The 21,564-nt window shown below is 50.6% G+C and overlaps 2 long non-coding RNA genes across 2 annotated transcripts; both read right to left on the bottom strand.

Moving 5' to 3' along the window:
• Positions 1-697: 697 nt before the first annotated feature.
• On the bottom strand, positions 698-3,790 carry LOC127319439 (uncharacterized). The gene is made up of 2 exons (XR_007862507.2): positions 1,896-3,790; positions 698-1,743 (listed from the first exon to the last, which is right to left on the bottom strand). It is a non-coding gene; the product is annotated as an uncharacterized lncRNA (long non-coding RNA).
• Positions 3,791-8,932: 5,142 nt separating this feature from the next.
• On the bottom strand, positions 8,933-10,749 carry LOC127319428 (uncharacterized). Its single transcript, XR_007862505.2, has 2 exons — positions 10,131-10,749; positions 8,933-9,978 (listed from the first exon to the last, which is right to left on the bottom strand). It is a non-coding gene; the product is annotated as an uncharacterized lncRNA (long non-coding RNA).
• Positions 10,750-21,564: the final 10,815 nt, after the last annotated feature.

Genomic DNA, 21,564 nt, shown 5'->3' with positions numbered 1-21,564 from the left:
TCTCATGTAGGACTATGCCGCCGGAGGTTTAAAATGGGTACTTGATAGTGGATGTACAAGTCATATGACCGGCGGCAAGAACCTCGTCAAGGAGTTGAGGCCTAACATAAATGATATCACCGTCTCCTTTGGCGATAATTCTACATCCGAGGTATTGGGTTTTGGCAAGGTTGTGGTTGCACACAACATTACTCTTGTGGATGTCATGCTTGTCAAAACCCTTGGTTACAATTTGCTTTCCGTTTCCGCCCTTGGCAAGATGGGTTTCGCCGTCTTTATTGATAATGATATTGTGGTCCTCTTGTGGAGCAAGACTCTAAAAGTCGCATTCGTTGGGTATCGCGAACACAACTTGTATGTGGTGGACTTTTCGGGGACCACCACGTCGAGTGCGATGTGCCTATTCGGAAAGGCGGACGTGGGTTGGTTGTGGCATCGCCGCCTAGCCCATGTCAACATGAGAACTTTGCAAAGTCTTCACAAGGGGAACCATATTGTGGGACTAATGGAAAATGTGTCTTTTGCCAAAGATCGTGTTTGTAGGGCTTGTGTTGAAAGCAAAATGCATGACTCTCCGCATCCAAGCAAGTGTTTGACACGAGAAATAATAAAAAGATTGGACTAAATATTATCTCTCTACGCGCCAGGGGAAAATGAATATGCGGGCGTGCCAGTGTACATAAGTACACAAATAAAATATAGGGAAACATGTATTTTTATTAATCTCTCAATGGAGAAACGAAATTACAAGATCCCTTTACATATGCGCTCCGTGGCCTGCTAGCGCGGCCGATATGACTTGGGCGATTGTGTGTTCTGGTTCACGGGGCCTCGGAAGGCTCCCGATTAATTACGTCCGCGAGTCAACGCCGCGGACCACCTCCGATTAAGCTGCTGCAATGGTCGTCGTCTTCAAGTCTCGTCTTCTCCATGCACTTGGCGTAGACGATGATGATGGGATGGTGAAGTGGAAAGCGAGACGGTACGTCCGTCTCCCCGGCGATGTTTAGCCATACTCTCCGGCTTGTCGATGTCCGATGATGAAGATGTCTGGCCTCGTCAGCTCAGACAGATGGGCGGCCTTCGCCTCGTCGGTGCCAGGCCTGGTGGTGTCCGCCTCGTCGGTGTCGGACTTGATGTCTTGCCTTCGCCTCGTCGGTGCCCGGCAAGAAATGGCTTGCTTCATCGGAGAAAAGACATGTTGGTGGAGTGGCTTCGCCTCGTCGGTGCTAGGCCGATGTTGGGGAAGAGGGTTGATGTGGTTGTCGGAGTAGACTTAAACGTCGTTGCGTGGCAACGTGGCTTGATGACGATGATGTATGAACTTGGCGATGTAGATCTTGTAATGCCGGAGGTGTGCATGGGCCCATGAGGCTTGATATGTCGTGGTCGTGTGACTCGGCTAGAAGAAGGGTAGCGTGCCGATGTAGTTGGCGCTCTCGCCGCCTTGTCACGGAGTCGATGAAGACGATCTTTGTGTCGATGTAGTTGGCGTCCGTGTGTGGTACGGGTTGATAAAGATGTGCATTGGCTGATGGTCATCTTGACTTGTTGGGTTCGAGCTGGGGTCGGTGTAGTCCTTGACGGGAGCTTCGTTGAAGGCGACGGCGCGTATGGACATGTAGCTTGCAGCGGGTGGGACGGAGCCGAATCCTCGGCGTCCATGATGAAGCGATCTCCGGACATCGGCACAGGGACCTCGTACGGTGATGCACACGTCCGCTTGAGTTCAGCTATTTGTACCTGATAACACAACACGGCTTGCATGTGGTAAATCAATTAATCAATGTATCCATATATACCTTGTTATTAGGATCAAAGGGCCATGGGCTTTATGCATGGCTCCTTCTCGTATGTCACGTGGGCATCTGTAGCTAGATGAGATGCCTTCGTACCGCGCTCGCAATGGGTGGGCGTTGTACTGCACTGGAGATGAATACGAGCGCTCGGCTGCCCACTAGCATCGGCGCCGGGCCAGCCGTGTGCATCAGTGTTGACGATGTGTAATATCAGCGTGTTGGCGACAATGATGATGTCCACCTAGCTCCTGGCGCGCATGGTGTGTCGCCGCCCCATCGTCGGCTCCCTAATGACGAAGGAGGTTTCTGTGGTGATCATGATGGCGAGGTCTTGGCACCACATTGGTGGCGCACGTGCGTTTATGGGCGTCGATGGACTCGATGAAGGCCAAGTTCACCATCACCGGGTGCACGCCGATGGGCTGCAGATTGAAGCTCCAGCGGCGGCGTCCTCGTCGATGGAGGCAATCTTGTTCGCATCGGCCTGTGGTGGCGTCGAGGAGCAGGACCTTCATGGTCACGGTCGGCGTCGTTGGCGCGATGGCTAGCTTGCCTTGTCAGCGTCGCGGAGAGCTTCGCTTGATGTGCATCACAGCGTGGCGTCGGGTCGCTGCCAGACACGCCATGTCGCCGACGTCATCCTTGACATCTGCCGATCGGCAACCTCCGTCTTCAAGTTAGGCGTCCGTTCTCCTGCACCAGATCTCCGCGTTATGGCTCCAGGGCGTGTACTCGACGCATCATCCGCCGCCTCCGGCCTCCGGATATGAGTGGCGCAGCTGACGCCGTTTGGGCGCGTGTAATAGTTCGCCGCCGCCGTGTACCAACTTGGCGCGTCGTCCGCTGCCAGTGGTCTTGCTGGTGTTGCATCTCGGCGGCACAGCGTGCATTTCTGCAACGGCTGGCATCACCGGTGCATGCCATGGGCTACCTGTAGACAGCTCCGGTGAGACCATTCGCGTCGACAGAGCTGATCTTGTTTGTCCCGGATGAAGACGGCCTCCATTGGTCTTGTCAGCATCATCGGTGTGATGGCGCCGGGCTGTACGCCGGCAGCCTCGACGTCGTCGTCGGTGGCATGGTGTGGAGTTGAAGATGGCGTCGCGCTGTACGCCGGCAACCCCGGGCGTTGTCGTCGCGCCCCATAAGTGTGGTGCTGATGGCGCCGCGCTGCACGCCGGCAGCCTCGGCACGGACGTCGTCATCGGTGGCATGGTGTAGAGTTGAAGATGGCGCCGCGATGCACGCCGGCAGCCCCGGCACGGACGTCGTCGTCGGTGGCATGGTGTAGAGTTGAAGATGGCGCCGCGCTGCACGCCGGCAGCCCCGGCACGGACGTCGTCGCCACGCCTCGCGGGTGCCGTGTTGATGGCGCCGCACTACACGCCGGCAGCCTTGGCATATACGTCGTCGCCGGGTCTCGCCAGTGGTGGAGATGGCGCCGCGCTGCACGCCGACAGCCCCGTCAAGGTCGTCGTCGTCGTGACTCGCTGGAGTGGTGTTGATGGCGCCGTGCTGCTCGCCGGCAGCCTCGTCACGGACGTCGTCGCCGCGCCTCGTGTGTGCGGTGTTGATGGCGCCGCGCAGCAGCCGGCAGCCTCGTCGCGGACGTCGTCGTCGCGCCTCGCCGGTGCCATGGAGATGATGGCGCCGCGCCGCGCCGGCAGCCTCGTCGCGGATGTCGTCGTCGCGCCTCGCGGGTGTGGTGTTGATAGCGCCATGCTACGGGCCGGCAGCCTCGTCTTGGCCCGACGCCAAGTTTATGACGATCGGTTCACTGTTGGTGTCGCAGCAAGCTCCTTCGGCTACCTTTCCAGCTTGATGCGCATCATGGCGTGGCGTGGGATCCCTGCCAGTCACGACGCGTCGCCGACGTCTTCGACCTCCAGTGATCGGCAACCTACGACTTCACGTCGTGAGGCTCGTCAGATCCCTGCGTTCTTCTCTTCTTAGGCGCGTGGTCCGCTGCCGCTTGTTTCTTGTGTGTATCCTCCCCCCCTTTTGCTTAGCTGCTGGTCCATCCGTTTTATAGACGAGCACTAGGCCGAACTGAAAGGAACGCGCCGCGCGGCGGGCGTCGTTCAAGTTGTTGAGCCGTTGCTTTTTTTATGGCTTGGCTGCGGGAGACATGTTTATCTCTTCCGTCGCTCGCCCAACCATATCCATCAGCTAAACCGAACCGATATTGATCATCACGAGGGTGGTTCCAGGTGCGCATGACACGACCCTGGTGCAAGGCACGAACATGCTCGATCGTGCACTAGACGCTTCGGCCATTTCCATCCTTCAGCCTGGGTAGAATACGTAATTTGTACACCCCCATGTACATGCACGAGTAGATACATGACCCATGTGCTGTGAAAGCCCTGCGTGCATAGAGAGCTAGCAATGGATTGATCGATGTGCCTGTATATAGCCAACATATTTAAATAAGAGAGCAGCATAAGCAGCCATAGGTAGCTTGTACGGCCGCCCTGTCATGTGTATTTATACGTGTATTGCACACCCAAAATGCTACGTGATTTTCATTTGCTAGGTACAAAATCACGTCGAACAAATGCCCCCTCACCAAGTTGAGTTCGAGCGCGAAGCAGATCAAACTCGACTTGGTGAGAAAACAAACTTAAGCGGCGCATTTTGTTTGCAGCCTTTCTTTGCAGTTTGCTCGACTAAAACACGCATGTGTCCCATTGCTAGAACATGATGATTGCCGTGAGGTCTGAGGGCACCGCCTTGGCAAGGTCTAATCCCAAATGACGACGCGCACCGAGTCAAATTCGAGCGCGAAGCTAATTGGATTCGAGTTAGGTTAATAAAAGAAGAAATAAGTGGCGCACAAAATAGAAGCATGCAGCCTGACACCATTAGTTGCCTTGACGTTGAGGGAATATTTCACCATTAGTTGCAAAGGTCTTTATCAGCTTTGCCTGGTCATCGAACACGGCAGCGCCCTGGACGACGGGTGCCGAGATCTTTTCAGTGTTCGTACAGGATTGTTCCTTCGCTGTTGAGCTCAGCACTAGCGGCTCGGCCATAGCTCCATCGGGCAAGCTCATTATTTTGGCCTGCTCCAATGTGAAGTGCTAAGGCGAGAGGAAAATCTGTGAGTATATATATTCATATATTCCATACGCGTGCTGTCCAACGATCAAGTAATCGATCAGCCGTAAGCACTGCTGTGGTGTTTGACATTATTTTGTACTTCGTGTTACTTGTTTCAGCATAAAGGCGAGAAACAGCAGATAAATACGATTAAATCTGGACACGGTTGACGAGATTATAAGTCACCTGCTCTGCGATACCATCAATATAAATACATGGCCTTCTTTTTATCCTTCACGTTGCATGCTTGAGCACCAAGTGCAAAGAATAAGAGAAGCAGGCGTGCATATGATGCACTGCCGGCCATAGAGGGCATTTCTATACATGCGCCTATCATTTTTATCCATTTGCTCAGAAGCATTTTTATATAAAGATGAGAATACCACACGCCCAGTTGATTAAGGCTGTGGGCGCAACGTCGCAAGCCAAAACGTCGCGAGGAAATTTTAGGGTCGTGCCGCGGGTGATCTACCGGCTGACCGACGCGGGCTCCATAGCTGTAACGACGTGGTCACGACCGCAGACCTTCATGCGCAGCCGCATAAACATCTTGTATAGAACAACATTAATAGATACGCCGATAGTGTGAATTTTCCTTGAGAAGAGACCGTTATAGTCTAGTGCAGGTAAGTTCATCCGCACTTGCATTGGACGTGAGGAGGCTTGTTGAGACCATGAAAGCTTGATCCGCGGTGCCAGGCAATAAGACAACCTCACATTGCCTTCATTCGACGGCGAAATATCATGCCATGTCTTGAAGAATTTTTTATCAATCTAGTCGCGACCGCTTAGCAGTTGCAGTGTCAGCCGACTAGGTCGAAGGGTTTCACAGATTCACGCTGGCCGCACTGGCGCGCTACACTGCTCCCATAAACTTGGTAGAGACACACGAACAAAACGGTAGAAGCCCTCCGCCTTGTCGTGGTCTTATGCAAAGAAGAAGCATCGGAAAGCCATCGACCGCTCACATTTAAGTCAACCAGTAGTATGCCGGGGTAGCCATCGGCTGTGTTGATGACCGAGGGGCGGTGTTGCCCCTGGCATTATTGTAATTGTAGACTAGGCACTGGGGCGCCATCAGCATCATAGAAACACAGAAACACAGGTGTTGCCAACCCGTGTGCTCAGGATATCGCTGATGTAGATTATAAAGGTGTCGTGAAGTCGTCGGAGATGTCACAGCGCATGGGTATTGCTGCACCAGTGCCGATACGTAGATTGGTGTCGATGACCGAGCGCCGAAAGGTCGTCGGCGATGTCATGGCGTATGGGTGTTACTGCCCCCAGTGCCGTGGTGTAGGTTGGTGTGGATGATCGAGCGCCGAGAAGTCACCGGCGGCGTCATGGCGCATGGGCATTACTGCCCCCAGTGCCGTGATGTAGGTCGATGTAGCAGATCAAGCGCCGACAAGTCGTTGGCGATGTCATGGTGCATGGGCGTTATTGCCCCCAGCGCCATGATGTAGGTCGATGCAGAAGGTCTGACGCCGAGAAGAAGACGGCGATGTCATGGCGCATGGGTGTTACTGCCCGAGTACCATGACGTAGGTCGATGTAGAAGATGGAGCGCCGAGAAGTCGCCGGCGATGTCACGACGCATGTAAGTTGCTGCCCCAGCACCATGACGTAGGTCGATGTAGAAGATGGAGCGCCGAGAAGTCGCCGGCGATGTCACGGCGCATGGAAGTTGCTGCCCAGCACCATGACGTAGGTCGATGTAGAAGATGGAGCGTCGAGAAGTCGTCGGCGATGTCACGGCGCATGGAAGTTGTTGCCCCTGTACCATGATGTAGGTCGATGTAGAAGATGGAGCGCCGAGAAATCGCCGGCGATGTCACGGCGCATGGAAGTTGCTGCCCCAGCACCATGACGTAGGTCGATGTAGAAGATGGAGCGCCGAGAAGTCGTCGGCGATGTCACGGCGCATGGAAGTTGCTGCCCCTGCACCGTGACGTAGGTTGATGTAGATGTACGGATGACAGGGAGCCATCGGGCCACCTTGTGAGCATGGATGTCGCCTGCCCCAGCCGCCAATGTTTATTCGCTGTTGGCGTAAGCCACTAGACGTCGTGAGGTCATAGGTGGTATCATGGACACACTGATATGGTGGTCCAGTAGCCATCTTCTTATCGCAGGTTCAACGTGTGCGCCATGATGATTATAGCTGCACCAAGCGTGAATGCAAAGAATATGCAAGCAGGTATGTTTTGTAACATGTTTTTTTTTTATAAAAAAAAATCTTTAAACCATGAGGCATAGTGGTGTAATCGGAAAAGGCTACCAAAGGACTCGTCATTGGGGAAACGTCAGAGGACCATGACCGTCGCAACTCAATATTGAGTTTCCTTTAGAGTGTGTGTGTGGAGACGACATGCTTCATGGATGCTTCCGAGAGGCAGCAAAAAATCATATTCTAGCCCATCATCGTACCGAGTGGAACCCCACAACTCAAACATGCCCCCGGACTGAGCCTCAAGAACACAAAGACTTAGGTGAGGTCAATTGGGGTAAATGGTTTTAGGACAAATGGCCGAAAATAATCCATGCCTTGGTTGAGGGGTGGTGAATGACTGCTCCCGCCTTCTTTCGAGTGGTTCCCTTACTGCTCAGGATTGCTTGACTTGCTTCTTTGAACTCTTGAAGATATTTATTCCTGTGCGAATTGCTTTGCACGAGCTATTTTTACAGCCCTGGACTTTATAAGATCACTTGAACTTCTGAAGATTTTTTTTTGTTCTTCTCAGGATTGCTGGAACTTCTTTGGGAGTATTCTTCTATTTTGGACAGGGACCCACCTTGAGAACTTGGAAAACAGTCATTCACCTTGGTGGACTAAGAAAACCCTCTGGCACTTTATCTGGAGCTTATGGTGGCACGCCCCGGGGTTGCCAAGGGGCTACGCACCGAACCTCAACTTGTGTTGGGCCGGGTAGCATTTCCTTGATCTTTTCCTATAGTCTCCCCGGGACGCGAGCCTCTGTGAACCTGAGAAACGCCAGGAAGAATGATGAGCATGGAGTCTCAGTGTCAAAAGTGCCCAAATATTCTTCTTCACCGCCTCCAGAAGCATGCAATTGACATGTGTCGTGCATTACGAATGTGAGAGCAGCTCCTCTGCAGCACGGCATGTTCTGATGCCCTCTGACAAGTCCCAAGGTAGCCAATTCTTCAAACACTAGTTTATATTTGTAGAAAAAACCATTATTTATACTTAGTAATTGCCTCAGATCATGGAAAAAGGTGGAATAATGTGATGCATGTGGTGCAAAACCAAAGTGCAACATGTGAAGGCTAAAGATTCCATAGCTCTTCTGGTAGAACCTGCGCTTGGTGAAGATATCCGCTCAGTACATCGCCCTCGCATCCGAGCCCAGTAGGTCGGAGAAGACGGGCCAGAGCCCAGTAGGTTAGAGAAGACGGGCCATTCGCTTCTTCATTAAAGGAGTATGCCACCCTTCCATCAATTAGAGCCGTCGTCTTCATGGGGCGACCTAGGATAGGTTCAGTCGCCGGTGTACGAGGCTTCTAGTCAAGATTGACGAAGCTTGGTTTTTGCCATAAAAGGTGGACGATGACATGGTCCACCAAAGAAAGTCTTGGGGAGAGTAAAACACCTTATAGCCCTTACATAATGCACAACGCCTTATTAAATGGCCGCCGTAATTCGGATAGAACCCATGTATCAAGGCATGTTGGACATGCACCCGTGGATTCCCACCAGAAAAAGTGATCACAGTTGGATCTTGAATTGTGAGGGAGTTATCCGGGCCATTTTGCAACATAAGGCCCCGGCTAGAATACCCAAAGGTAAATAACTTCACACACCGTCTTGTATTATGGAGAAGCTCATGAAGACGAATTCGACGACCATTGTTGCGCAGCAAAGATGGGAGGAGAACCACGTCCCACCGGGCGTGCCATTTTGTTTGACACGAGAAATAATAAAAAGATTGGACTAAATATTATCTCTCTACGCGCCAGGGGAAAATGAATATGCGGGCGTGCCAGTGTACATAAGTACACAAATAAAATATAGGGAAACATGTATTTTTATTAATCTCTCAATGGAGAAACGAAATTACAAGATCCCTTTACATATGCGCTCCGTGGCCTGCTAGCGCGGCCGATATGACTTGGGCGATTGTGTGTTCTGGTTCACGGGGCCTCGGAAGGCTCCCGATTAATTACGTCCGCGAGTCAACGCCGCGGACCACCTCCGATTAAGCTGCTGCAATGGTCGTCGTCTTCAAGTCTCGTCTTCTCCATGCACTTGGCGTAGACGATGATGATGGGATGGTGAAGTGGAAAGCGAGACGGTACGTCCGTCTCCCCGGCGATGTTTAGCCATACTCTCCGGCTTGTCGATGTCCGATGATGAAGATGTCTGGCCTCGTCAGCTCAGACAGATGGGCGGCCTTCGCCTCGTCGGTGCCAGGCCTGGTGGTGTCCGCCTCGTCGGTGTCGGACTTGATGTCTTGCCTTCGCCTCGTCGGTGCCCGGCAAGAAATGGCTTGCTTCATCGGAGAAAAGACATGTTGGTGGAGTGGCTTCGCCTCGTCGGTGCTAGGCCGATGTTGGGGAAGAGGGTTGATGTGGTTGTCGGAGTAGACTTAAACGTCGTTGCGTGGCAACGTGGCTTGATGACGATGATGTATGAACTTGGCGATGTAGATCTTGTAATGCCGGAGGTGTGCATGGGCCCATGAGGCTTGATATGTCGTGGTCGTGTGACTCGGCTAGAAGAAGGGTAGCGTGCCGATGTAGTTGGCGCTCTCGCCGCCTTGTCACGGAGTCGATGAAGACGATCTTTGTGTCGATGTAGTTGGCGTCCGTGTGTGGTACGGGTTGATAAAGATGTGCATTGGCTGATGGTCATCTTGACTTGTTGGGTTCGAGCTGGGGTCGGTGTAGTCCTTGACGGGAGCTTCGTTGAAGGCGACGGCGCGTATGGACATGTAGCTTGCAGCGGGTGGGACGGAGCCGAATCCTCGGCGTCCATGATGAAGCGATCTCCGGACATCGGCACAGGGACCTCGTACGGTGATGCACACGTCCGCTTGAGTTCAGCTATTTGTACCTGATAACACAACACGGCTTGCATGTGGTAAATCAATTAATCAATGTATCCATATATACCTTGTTATTAGGATCAAAGGGCCATGGGCTTTATGCATGGCTCCTTCTCGTATGTCACGTGGGCATCTGTAGCTAGATGAGATGCCTTCGTACCGCGCTCGCAATGGGTGGGCGTTGTACTGCACTGGAGATGAATACGAGCGCTCGGCTGCCCACTAGCATCGGCGCCGGGCCAGCCGTGTGCATCAGTGTTGACGATGTGTAATATCAGCGTGTTGGCGACAATGATGATGTCCACCTAGCTCCTGGCGCGCATGGTGTGTCGCCGCCCCATCGTCGGCTCCCTAATGACGAAGGAGGTTTCTGTGGTGATCATGATGGCGAGGTCTTGGCACCACATTGGTGGCGCACGTGCGTTTATGGGCGTCGATGGACTCGATGAAGGCCAAGTTCACCATCACCGGGTGCACGCCGATGGGCTGCAGATTGAAGCTCCAGCGGCGGCGTCCTCGTCGATGGAGGCAATCTTGTTCGCATCGGCCTGTGGTGGCGTCGAGGAGCAGGACCTTCATGGTCACGGTCGGCGTCGTTGGCGCGATGGCTAGCTTGCCTTGTCAGCGTCGCGGAGAGCTTCGCTTGATGTGCATCACAGCGTGGCGTCGGGTCGCTGCCAGACACGCCATGTCGCCGACGTCATCCTTGACATCTGCCGATCGGCAACCTCCGTCTTCAAGTTAGGCGTCCGTTCTCCTGCACCAGATCTCCGCGTTATGGCTCCAGTGGCGTGTACTCGACGCATCATCCGCCGCCTCCGGCCTCCGGATATGAGTGGCGCAGCCGACGCCGTTTGGGCGCGTGTAATAGTTCGCCGCCGCCGTGTACCAACTTGGCGCGTCGTCCGCTGCCAGTGGTCTTGCTGGTGTTGCATCTCGGCGGCACAGCGTGCATTTCTGCAACGGCTGGCATCACCGGTGCATGCCATGGGCTACCTGTAGACAGCTCCGGTGAGACCATTCGCGTCGACAGAGCTGATCTTGTTTGTCCCGGATGAAGAGGGCCTCCATTGGTCTTGTCAGCATCATCGGTGTGATGGCGCCGGGCTGTACGCCGGCAGCCTCGACGTCGTCGTCGGTGGCATGGTGTGGAGTTGAAGATGGCGTCGCGCTGTACGCCGGCAACCCCGGGCGTTGTCGTCGCGCCCCATAAGTGTGGTGCTGATGGCGCCGCGCTGCACGCCGGCAGCCTCGGCACGGACGTCGTCATCGGTGGCATGGTGTAGAGTTGAAGATGGCGCCGCGATGCACGCCGGCAGCCCCGGCACGGACGTCGTCGTCGGTGGCATGGTGTAGAGTTGAAGATGGCGCCGCGCTGCACGCCGGCAGCCCCGGCACGGACGTCGTCGCCACGCCTCGCGGGTGCCGTGTTGATGGCGCCGCACTACACGCCGGCAGCCTTGGCATATACGTCGTCGCCGGGTCTCGCCAGTGGTGGAGATGGCGCCGCGCTGCACGCCGACAGCCCCGTCAAGGTCGTCGTCGTCGTGACTCGCTGGAGTGGTGTTGATGGCGCCGTGCTGCTCGCCGGCAGCCTCGTCACGGACGTCGTCGCCGCGCCTCGTGTGTGCGGTGTTGATGGCGCCGCGCAGCAGCCGGCAGCCTCGTCGCGGACGTCGTCGTCGCGCCTCGCCGGTGCCATGGAGATGATGGCGCCGCGCCGCTCGGCAGCCTCGTCGCGGATGTCGTCGTCGCGCCTCGCGGGTGTGGTGTTGATAGCGCCATGCTACGGGCCGGCAGCCTCGTCTTGGCCCGACGCCAAGTTTATGACGATCGGTTCACTGTTGGTGTCGCAGCAAGCTCCTTCGGCTACCTTTCCAGCTTGATGCGCATCATGGCGTGGCGTGGGATCCCTGCCAGTCACGACGCGTCGCCGACGTCTTCGACCTCCAGTGATCGGCAACCTACGACTTCACGTCGTGAGGCTCGTCAGATCCCTGCGTTCTTCTCTTCTTAGGCGCGTGGTCCGCTGCCGCTTGTTTCTTGTGTGTATCCTCCCCCCCTTTTGCTTAGCTGCTGGTCCATCCGTTTTATAGACGAGCACTAGGCCGAACTGAAAGGAACGCGCCGCGCGGCGGGCGTCGTTCAAGTTGTTGAGCCGTTGCTTTTTTTATGGCTTGGCTGCGGGAGACATGTTTATCTCTTCCGTCGCTCGCCCAACCATATCCATCAGCTAAACCGAACCGATATTGATCATCACGAGGGTGGTTCCAGGTGCGCATGACACGACCCTGGTGCAAGGCACGAACATGCTCGATCGTGCACTAGACGCTTCGGCCATTTCCATCCTTCAGCCTGGGTAGAATACGTAATTTGTACACCCCCATGTACATGCACGAGTAGATACATGACCCATGTGCTGTGAAAGCCCTGCGTGCATAGAGAGCTAGCAATGGATTGATCGATGTGCCTGTATATAGCCAACATATTTAAATAAGAGAGCAGCATAAGCAGCCATAGGTAGCTTGTACGGCCGCCCTGTCATGTGTATTTATACGTGTATTGCACACCCAAAATGCTACGTGATTTTCATTTGCTAGGTACAAAATCACGTCGAACAGCAAGACCATCATCTCTTCCAAGAGGATCTTGGAGCTCCTTCATGTGGATCTCTTTGGTCCCGTTACTCATGCAAGTCTTGGTGCGAAGAAACATTGCTTGGTGATTGTTGATGATTACTCAAGATACACTTGGGTCTACTTTCTCAAGACGAAAGATGAGACTCAACAAATATTCATTGACTTTGCTACCGAGGTGCAACGCCAACACAACCTCCTCATTATGGCAATAAGAAGTGACAACGGCTCCGAGTTCAAGAACTACACACTCAATGATTTTCTTAGTGATGAGGGGATTCGTCATCAATATTCCGCTGCTTACACCCCTCAACAAAATGGTGTTGCGGAGAGGAAGAACCGGACTCTTATGGATATGGCAAGGTCTATGATGGCGGAGTATAAATCCCGCTATAACTTTTGGGCCGAAGCCATCTCCACCGCTTGTCACTCCTCCAACCGGCTCTATCTCCGCAAGGGCTTGAACAAGACTCCATATGAAATACTCACCGGGAACAAGCCTAATATCTCATACTTCAAGGTGTTCGGGTGTAAGTGTTTCTACAAAATCAAAGGGGTTCGTTTGTCTAAATTTGCTCCTAAAGCTTTGGAGGGTATATTTGTTGGTTACGGTGCCGAATCTCACACTTATAGAATCTTTGATGTATCCTCCGGGATTATCATTGAATCTTGTAGTGTGAAGTTCGAAGAAAATGATGGCTCCCAAGTGGGGCAAGTTGATGTTTGTGCAGGTGATGAAATACCTCAAGATGCCATAGTAAGAATGGGTGTGGGATTTTTCCGCCCCATTGAGGGACACGGTGTGGCGTCTCGGGAAGGACTATGCTCTACCACGGTGGAGCCCTCATCTTCTCAACATCAACAAACCCCATCAAGTGAAGCAAATGATGCACCAACCCAAGAACAAGAACAAAACCCTCCCTCTAGTGTGCAAGATCAAGGACAAGATCAAGGACAAGATCAAGGACAAGATCAAGGTCATGATCAACCAAGAATTCATGATGGTTCCGACGAGTATCCATTTGATATTTGCTCCGCACCAAATGATGTCCAAGATCAAGCACATGATGTTGAGCACCCACAAGAGATTGTAGTTGCTCAAGTTGAAGGTCAAGACGGGGACCCAAATGATCAAGTTGATCAAGTGACACCTCCAAGGCCTAGAAGAACCAAGGAGGAGATCGAGGCCCGTCGTTTAGCAAGAAGAGAAAGGACCCTTGAAATTCGTGGACACACTCATGACAAGGTCCTTGGTGATGTTCGAGCAAAAGTCTCCACAAGAAGGCAATTGGCTAACTTTAGCAATCATCATGCTTATATCTCCGTAGTGGAACCCAAGAAAGTTTTTGAAGCCCTTGAAGATTCGGATTGGGTGGAAGCTATGCATGAGGAACTCAACAACTTCAAGCGCAACAAAGTGTGGACCTTAGTAGAGAAGCCAAAGGAGTGCCGCAATGTTATAGGCACTAAATGGATATTCAAGAACAAGCAAGATGAGTTTGGAAATATTGTGAGGAACAAGGCAAGATTGGTGGCTCAAGGTTTCTCTCAAGTTGAAGGGATTGACTTTGGAGAGACCTATGCTCCCGTGGCTCGTCTTGAGTCCATCCGTATCCTTCTTGCTTATGCATCGCATCATAACTTTAAGTTACAACAAATGGATGTGAAAAGTGCTTTTCTTAATGGTCCTTTGCATGAAGAGGTTTATGTTAAGCAACCCCCGGGGTTCGAGGATATCAACTTTCCTAACCATGTCTACAAGCTTGATAAAGCACTTTATGGTCTCAAACAAGCTCCTAGAGCTTGGTATGAGCACCTTAAGGAATTGTTGGTAGACCGTGGGTTTGATGTTGGGCTAATCGACCCCACTCTTTTTACTAAGAGGGTCAATGGGGAGCTTTTCGTTTGCCAATTATATGTTGATGATATTATTTTTGGCTCTACTAACAAAGCTTTCAATGATGAATTCTCAAAGCTTATGACCGATAGGTTTGAGATGTCTATGATGGGAGAGATGAAGTTTTTCCTTGGTTTTGAGATCAAGCAATTGAGAGAAGGAACCTTCATCAACCAAGCAAAATATCTCCAAGACATGCTCAAGAGGTTCAAGATGACCGAGTTGAAGGGTGTGGCCACTCCTATGGTTACCAAATGTCATCTTGCACTAGATCCCAATGGTAAAGAGGTGGATCAAAAGGTATATCGCTCCATGATTGGGTCCTTGCTTTACCTTTGCGCATCTAGACCGGACATAGTGTTGAGTGTTGGTGTGTGTGCAAGGTATCAAGCTTCTCCTAAGGAGAGCCACATGATGGCTCTCAAAAGAATCTTTCGATATTTGGTTGATACCCCAAGATATGGTATTTGGTACCCCAAAGGCTCAAGTTTTATTCTCAATGGATATACCGATGCGGATTGGGCGGGTGACAAGGATGATAGGAAATCAACTTACGGGGCTTGCCAATTCCTTGGTAGGTCCTTGGTGTGTTGGTCTTCTAAGAAGCAAAATTGCATATCTCTCTCCACCGCCGAAGCCGAATATGTTGCCGCCGCAAGTGGATGCACTCAATTGTTATGGATGAGGCAAACTTTAAAGGAATACGGTGTCATTTGTGACAAAGTGCCTCTATTATGTGACAATGAAAGTGCCATCAAGATTGCCTATAATCCGGTGCAACATTCAAGAACGAAGCATATTGAGATCCGGAATCATTTCATTAGGGATCATGTTGCCCGTGGTGATATTGAGCTTATCTATGTTCCTACCAAAGATCAACTTGCCGATATATTCACGAAGCCTCTTGATGAAGCAAGGTTCTCTTATTTGAGGAATGAGCTAAATATCATTGATTCAAGGAGTATAGCTTGACCATCTTGCAAACACACCTCCGTCTCAAAACTTTATTTGGTTTAGATGTAGGCACGGAAATAGGGGGAGTGCGGTTTAAATTATTGAGCTATCCCTCCCCCCATAATGCCAACATTAAGAAATCATTCTCTTTATATCATATGATGATATGTGAGCTTCAATGATGAGTAGTGGTTTTTGGGCCCAAGATATATCTTCGCGGTGCCATGCCATAACACTCATATATGGTGGCCTAGGCCACCACACTCTTCTTTATGAAGAGTTGGAGTAATTTGGATCTTTGTTGGACTTCATTTGCCTATCTTTTGTTTTTAGGGGAATTGGCTCAATGTCTGGCTTCTATTGATTTGCTCCTTGCAAACTTGAGTTCATATTACCTTACCCCTCTTTGTGTCCACCCTAAGCCATTCTCTCACCTCTAAAACATTCTATATCTTGCACAAGCTCGTCTCAAAAAAATGCATATCAAAATTGTTTGTTTTAAGAGGGTGTCTTTTTTTTTTAAAAAAAAGGGGGATTTTGCTTAACAAAAAAAAAAAAAACCCAAGGGGCGGGGGCTGGCCGACCCGGGCCTGACCAGGCCGGTAGTACCGCCTGGGGCCTGGCCGGTACTACCGCCGGCCTCGGGCCGGTGCCCCCAAGTACGGGCGGGTCGAGCCCTGCTCCCCAATCCCTCCTCACTCGCCCTTCCTCCCCAGGCTCCAAACACCCAGCCGCCCGGCCGCCCCTGCCGCCTCCCCGTGCTCCCCCGGCCACTCTCCGGCCATCTCCGGTCGGATCGGCTCCGTGGGAGCCTTCCCCCACCCCTCCTCCTCCATGGCTCCCGGTATTAGCCTCTCCCCCCGTGTATTTTGCTCGTATTTTTGGCTCACATGTGTGTTGGTTATTGGTTCTACATGCTTAGATTTTTGGCTAAATCTTACTCTAAGAGGTTGTATCTATTGCTGATCTATGTCCTCTAGTATGTAGCACCGTTAACCTCTACTATGTAGCATTTTTTTTCTACCCATTGTGTGTGGCCTTATTTTTTTTTCTCATCATGCATGTGTATTTTGGGTCAAAATTTTGTTTAGTTGAGATGAGCTTGTGCCCTTATCCCATATTTCCCTCGGCTCTGTTCGTCTATTTCACAGGTGCTAGTCGGAAGAGGAGAGGGGATCCGCCCCTTGAGGATGATTTTGTTGAACAAGATGAAGTGTTACCCCGTGCCACTACTGCGCGTGGTGCTTCTTTGGCAAATAAGAAGAAAGGGAAAAAGGCTATTGAGTCCTATGGCAGCGTCCGCCTTCATGCATACATGGCTATTCGCACCGCTAACCCCTATTTGGGGCCTCGGTCTTCTCGCACCCACAACCGCCACTTCTACACCGAGGTTCAAGAACGCATATTCAATGAAGTCTATCCTCCCAACAAGGTGAAGGTAGTTGATCAACGGTATATCAACATTGACCATTTGAAGAAGGATGCCTACTTTCATGAAGCTCTTGGTATTTGCGAGGAGTTTGGTTTGCTTCCCATTATGACTTTCCAATGCAACTATGATCCTTACCTTGTGACTCAGTTCTTTGCCACAGTCTATTTTCATGAGGATGATGCTCGCTCCATCACTTGGATGACTCGTGATGAGGTACTCACTACCACTTGGAGCACCTTTGGACAGATTCTTGGCTATCCTCTTCCGGAAGATTGTGAACATGACACTGATAGTGGTTGGAGGTTTCATGGGCAGTCTAATGCAAGCACCAAAGATGTTCTTGAGCCGCTCTATATGCCCGGTCGATGCAAGCTTGGATTCACTTCCGGTCTCCAACCCGTCTATGATATTATGCTTCGCATCTACCGTGAGACTGTTGCCGTCAAAGTGGGTAATGTTGATGAGATCCATTCTTTTGTCATTGACTTGATGCTTCAAACTCATCTCCGGAAGGGCAAGGGTGTGAAGATGGATGTCATGGATTGCCTGTGGAACCAGATTTTCCTGCGTATGGTTGAGAAGAGGTCTCCCGCCTTTGGTCCCTTCATCATGAAGCTTATTTCTGAGGTGTGGCGTCAGAAGTTTGAGGGTGCCATTCTGGAACCATTCTCTTCACTCACTGTTCATAAACGCAAGAACCTTCTTATCAAAGATCATGAGCTCCTAGCTTCTACCTCAGCCCCAGCAGCTCCTTCTGCCTCAGCAGCACCTTCTGCCTCAGCACCTCCTTCAGTAGGTCCTGCAGATCCTCCCACTGATCGCCGGTTTGCTGGCATTAGACTCCTTGATGGTTTTACTCCTCATATGGCCCTTGGGGGGCCTCCGGCTCACTCCGCATATGATCCCATGCTCGAGCCCTCTTGGTACACCAAACTCAAGATCAAGGTAAAGAAGACCTTCTGCCTCCAGCTGGATATTCAGGAGCGCATGTATGACGCCTATGTGGCAGAGAAGAAAGCTCGACGCCGTCAGAAGAGCATCATGGCAAAGCTTGGTGTGGAAGTGTCTCCTCCAGGATCTGAAGAGAATATCCTTCCGAAGCCTCAGTGGATTTCTGCTCATAGCCAGTGGTCTGATGGCGAGGATGGTCCCTCCTATGATGTCGACTCCGATGTTGCCGAGGACTTCCTTGATGACTAGGGACGGTAGCATCGCTCTTCAACCTTTTTGGCATCTTGATGTCAAAGGGGGAGAAGAGTTCTACTAGGTTCGGGATTTGCATGGGAAGTCACAAGCTTGCGTTTTCTTTGACTCTTTATGCTTGTGACTTATGGTTATCTATTGTTGAGAACTACTTATCTTATTTTATGCACCTTATCTATGTGTGTGAGACATAGGGGCTATCTATTTATGTATGAGACACTATCTATCTATCTATCTATGGTAAAGACTAAGTGAACTTCATGTGGTATGATCTCTAAACTCAACACTTGTCTTTACTCACATATGGTTGTCTCTTCTCTATACAAGTGATGAATTTATTTGCTTACTAAGCATCTTTGCACTTGTTGGTGATTCATATTTACTTGAGTAGTTTGATTCTAGATTATGTGCCTCTCATTCAAATGTTAATTCTATTAGATGCACATGTCTAGGGGGAGCCTTTTATGCAAATCTTATATTTTCTCTGCTCAAATACTCTCATCTTTTGCAAATCTTATATTGTCATCAAGAAACCAAAAAGGGGGAGATTGAAAGATCATATCTCATTTTATATATAGTTTTGGTGTTGATGACAATGATAATATTTGAACATTTCGGTTTATAAGATTTGTAGGTTATTACATTCTCTAGATGCTTAAAGAGTGAAGAGTATGCAAGATATCGGAAGAGAAAAGAAAGAAAAGAAGAAAGAAAGAAATGAGAAGGAGAAGAGAAAGAAGAAAGAAAGAAATAAGAAGAAGAAGAGAAAAGCAAAGAAAAGAGAAGAGGGAGCGGGTGCCTGGGCGGTACCGCCGGCCTGGCCACGGCCGGAGGCTCCGGCCATGGTACCGCCCATGGTACCGGGGAAGCGGGGGGCGTCTCAGTAAACATCCAGGGGGGTTGGAGCCCCGGCGGTACCTCGGCCGGTACCCCGGCCGGAGGCTCCGGCCCCCCCTCCCGGACCGAGCTCCTTGGCCACGTGGCCTCCTCCTGGTGGCCTCGCGCGCGCCTAGGACCGGTAGTACCGGCCCAAACTGGCCGGTACTACCGGCCACCCCTCTCCAACGGCTCCAACGACTGGTTCAGCCGCTTCTACTTAAAGGCTTCTTCTCCATTGTGCTAGGGTTGCTCATTCCCCCTCCTAAAAAGACATACACCATTGTTGAGCCACCAAGAACATCAAATCCATCGGATCTCCTTCCTCAACCACCCAAATCCCTTGTGCTTTGGAGAATCGACGGAGAAGACCCCGATCTACATCCTCACCGAAGCGTTTTTCATTTCCCCCTCTTATGCTTGAGGCCCCCCTTGCTAGTGTTCCTCTTTGGATCCCTAGTGGTTGTTGTTGATGTATGCTTGTTGATTTGTTGTGTTGTAACAGATTTGGGAGCCTCCAATTTGGTTGTGGATGTGTGCCCCAAGAACCTTGTAAAGGCCCGGTTTCCGCCTCGAGGAAATCCCTTAGTGGAAGTGGGCTAGGCCTTCGTGGCGTTGCTCACCGGAGATCTGAGTGAAGCCTTCGTGGCTGTTGGTTTGGCTTTCGTAGCAACCACACTCCTCCAAACGTAGACGTACCTTCTTGCAAAGGAAGGGAACTACGGGAATCATCTCCGTGTCATCGCGTGCTCCACTCTCGGTTACCTCTATCCCACTCTATCTCTATATTGCTTAGATATATCTTGCTTAGTTGTTAGCCTTGTCATATAGGTAAATTCACTTAGTTGCATATCTAGAGAATTTACCTTTTGTGTCAAGCCTAAATTGAAAAAGAACTAAAAATTGGTTAGCACCTATTCACCCCCCCTCTAGGTGCGGCATACGATCCTTTTAGGGACGCCATCAACTACTCTTTGTTGAATATCATGTGAGTTGCTATGCATGTCCGTCTTGTCTGAAGTAAGGGCGATTTACCATGAGTTGAATGGTTTGAGCATGCATATTATTAGAGAAGAACATTGGGCCGCTAACTAAAGCCATGATCCATGGTGGAAGTTTCAGTTTTGGACAAATATCCTCAATCTCATATGAGAAAATTAATTGTTGTTGAATGCTTAAGCATTAAAGAGGAGTCCATTATCTGTTGTCTATGTTGTCCCGGTATGGATGTCTAAGTTGAGAATAATCAAAAGCGAGAAATCCAATGCGAGCTTTCTCCTTAGACCTTTGTACAGGCGGCATAGAGGTACCCCTTTGTGACACTTGGTTAAAACATATGTATTGCGGTGATAATCCAGGTAATCCGATCTAATTAGGACAAGGTGCGGGCACTATTAGTACACTATGCATGAGGCTTGCAACTTGTAGGATATAATTTACATGATGCATATGCTTTATTACTACCGTTGACAAAATTGTTTCTTGTTTTCAAAACCAAAGCTCTAGCACAAATATAGCAATCGATGCTTCCCTCTGCGAAGGGCCTTTCTTCTACTTTTATGTTGAGTCAGTTCACCTATTTCTCTCTATCTCAAGAAGCAAACACTTGTGTGAACTGTGCATTGATTCCTACATACTTGCATATTGCACTTATTATATTACTTTATGTTGACAATATCCATGAGATATACATGTTACAAGTTGAAAGCAACCGCTGAAACTTAATCTTCCTTTGTGTTGCTTCAATGCCTTTACTTTGAAATTATTGCTTTATGAGTTAACTTTTATGCAAGACTTATTGATGCTTGTCTTGAAAGTCCTATTCATGAAAAGTCTTTGCTATATGATTCAGTTGTTTACTCATTACATTTACCATTGTCTTGGATCGCTGCATTCATTACATGTGCTTACAATAGTATGATCAAGATTATGATGGCATGTCACTTCAGAAATTATCTTTGTTATCGTTTACCTACTCGGGACGAGCAGGAACTAAGCTTGGGGATGCTGATACGTCTCCAACATATCGATAATTTCTTATGTTCCATGCCACTTTATTGATGATACCTACATGTTTTATGCATACTTTATGTCATATTTATGCATTTTCCGGCACTAACCTATTAACGAGATGCCGAAGAGTCGATTCTTGTTTTCTGTTTTTGGTTTCAGAAATCCTAGTAAGGAAATATTCTCGGAATTGGACGAAATCAACGCCCAGGATCTTATTTTTCCACGAAGCTTCCAGAAGTCCGGAGAGGAAACGAAGTGGGGCGACGAGGCGGCGACACGCCAGGGCGGCGCGGCCCAAGCCCTGGCCGCGCCGGCCTGTTGTGTGGGCCCCTCGCGTCGCCCCTAAACCTACCTCCTCCGCCTATTTAAGCCTTCGTCGATAATAACTCCAGTACCGAGAGCCACGATACGGAAAACCTTCCAGAGACGCCGCCGCCGCCAATCCCATCTCGGGGGATTCAGGAGATCGCCTCCGGCACCCTGCCGGAGAGGGGAATCATCTCCCGGAGGACTCTTCACCGCCATGGTCGCCTCCGGAGTGATGAGTGAGTAGTTCACCCCTGGACTATGGGTCCATAGCAGT

This window comes from Lolium perenne, chromosome 1 (assembly GCF_019359855.2).
Source record: "Lolium perenne isolate Kyuss_39 chromosome 1, Kyuss_2.0, whole genome shotgun sequence".
In the NCBI taxonomy this organism is placed as follows: Eukaryota; Viridiplantae; Streptophyta; class Magnoliopsida; order Poales; family Poaceae; genus Lolium; species Lolium perenne.
Note: the sequence above shows the minus strand (reverse complement) of the source record. Positions and strands in the feature narration are given on the sequence as shown.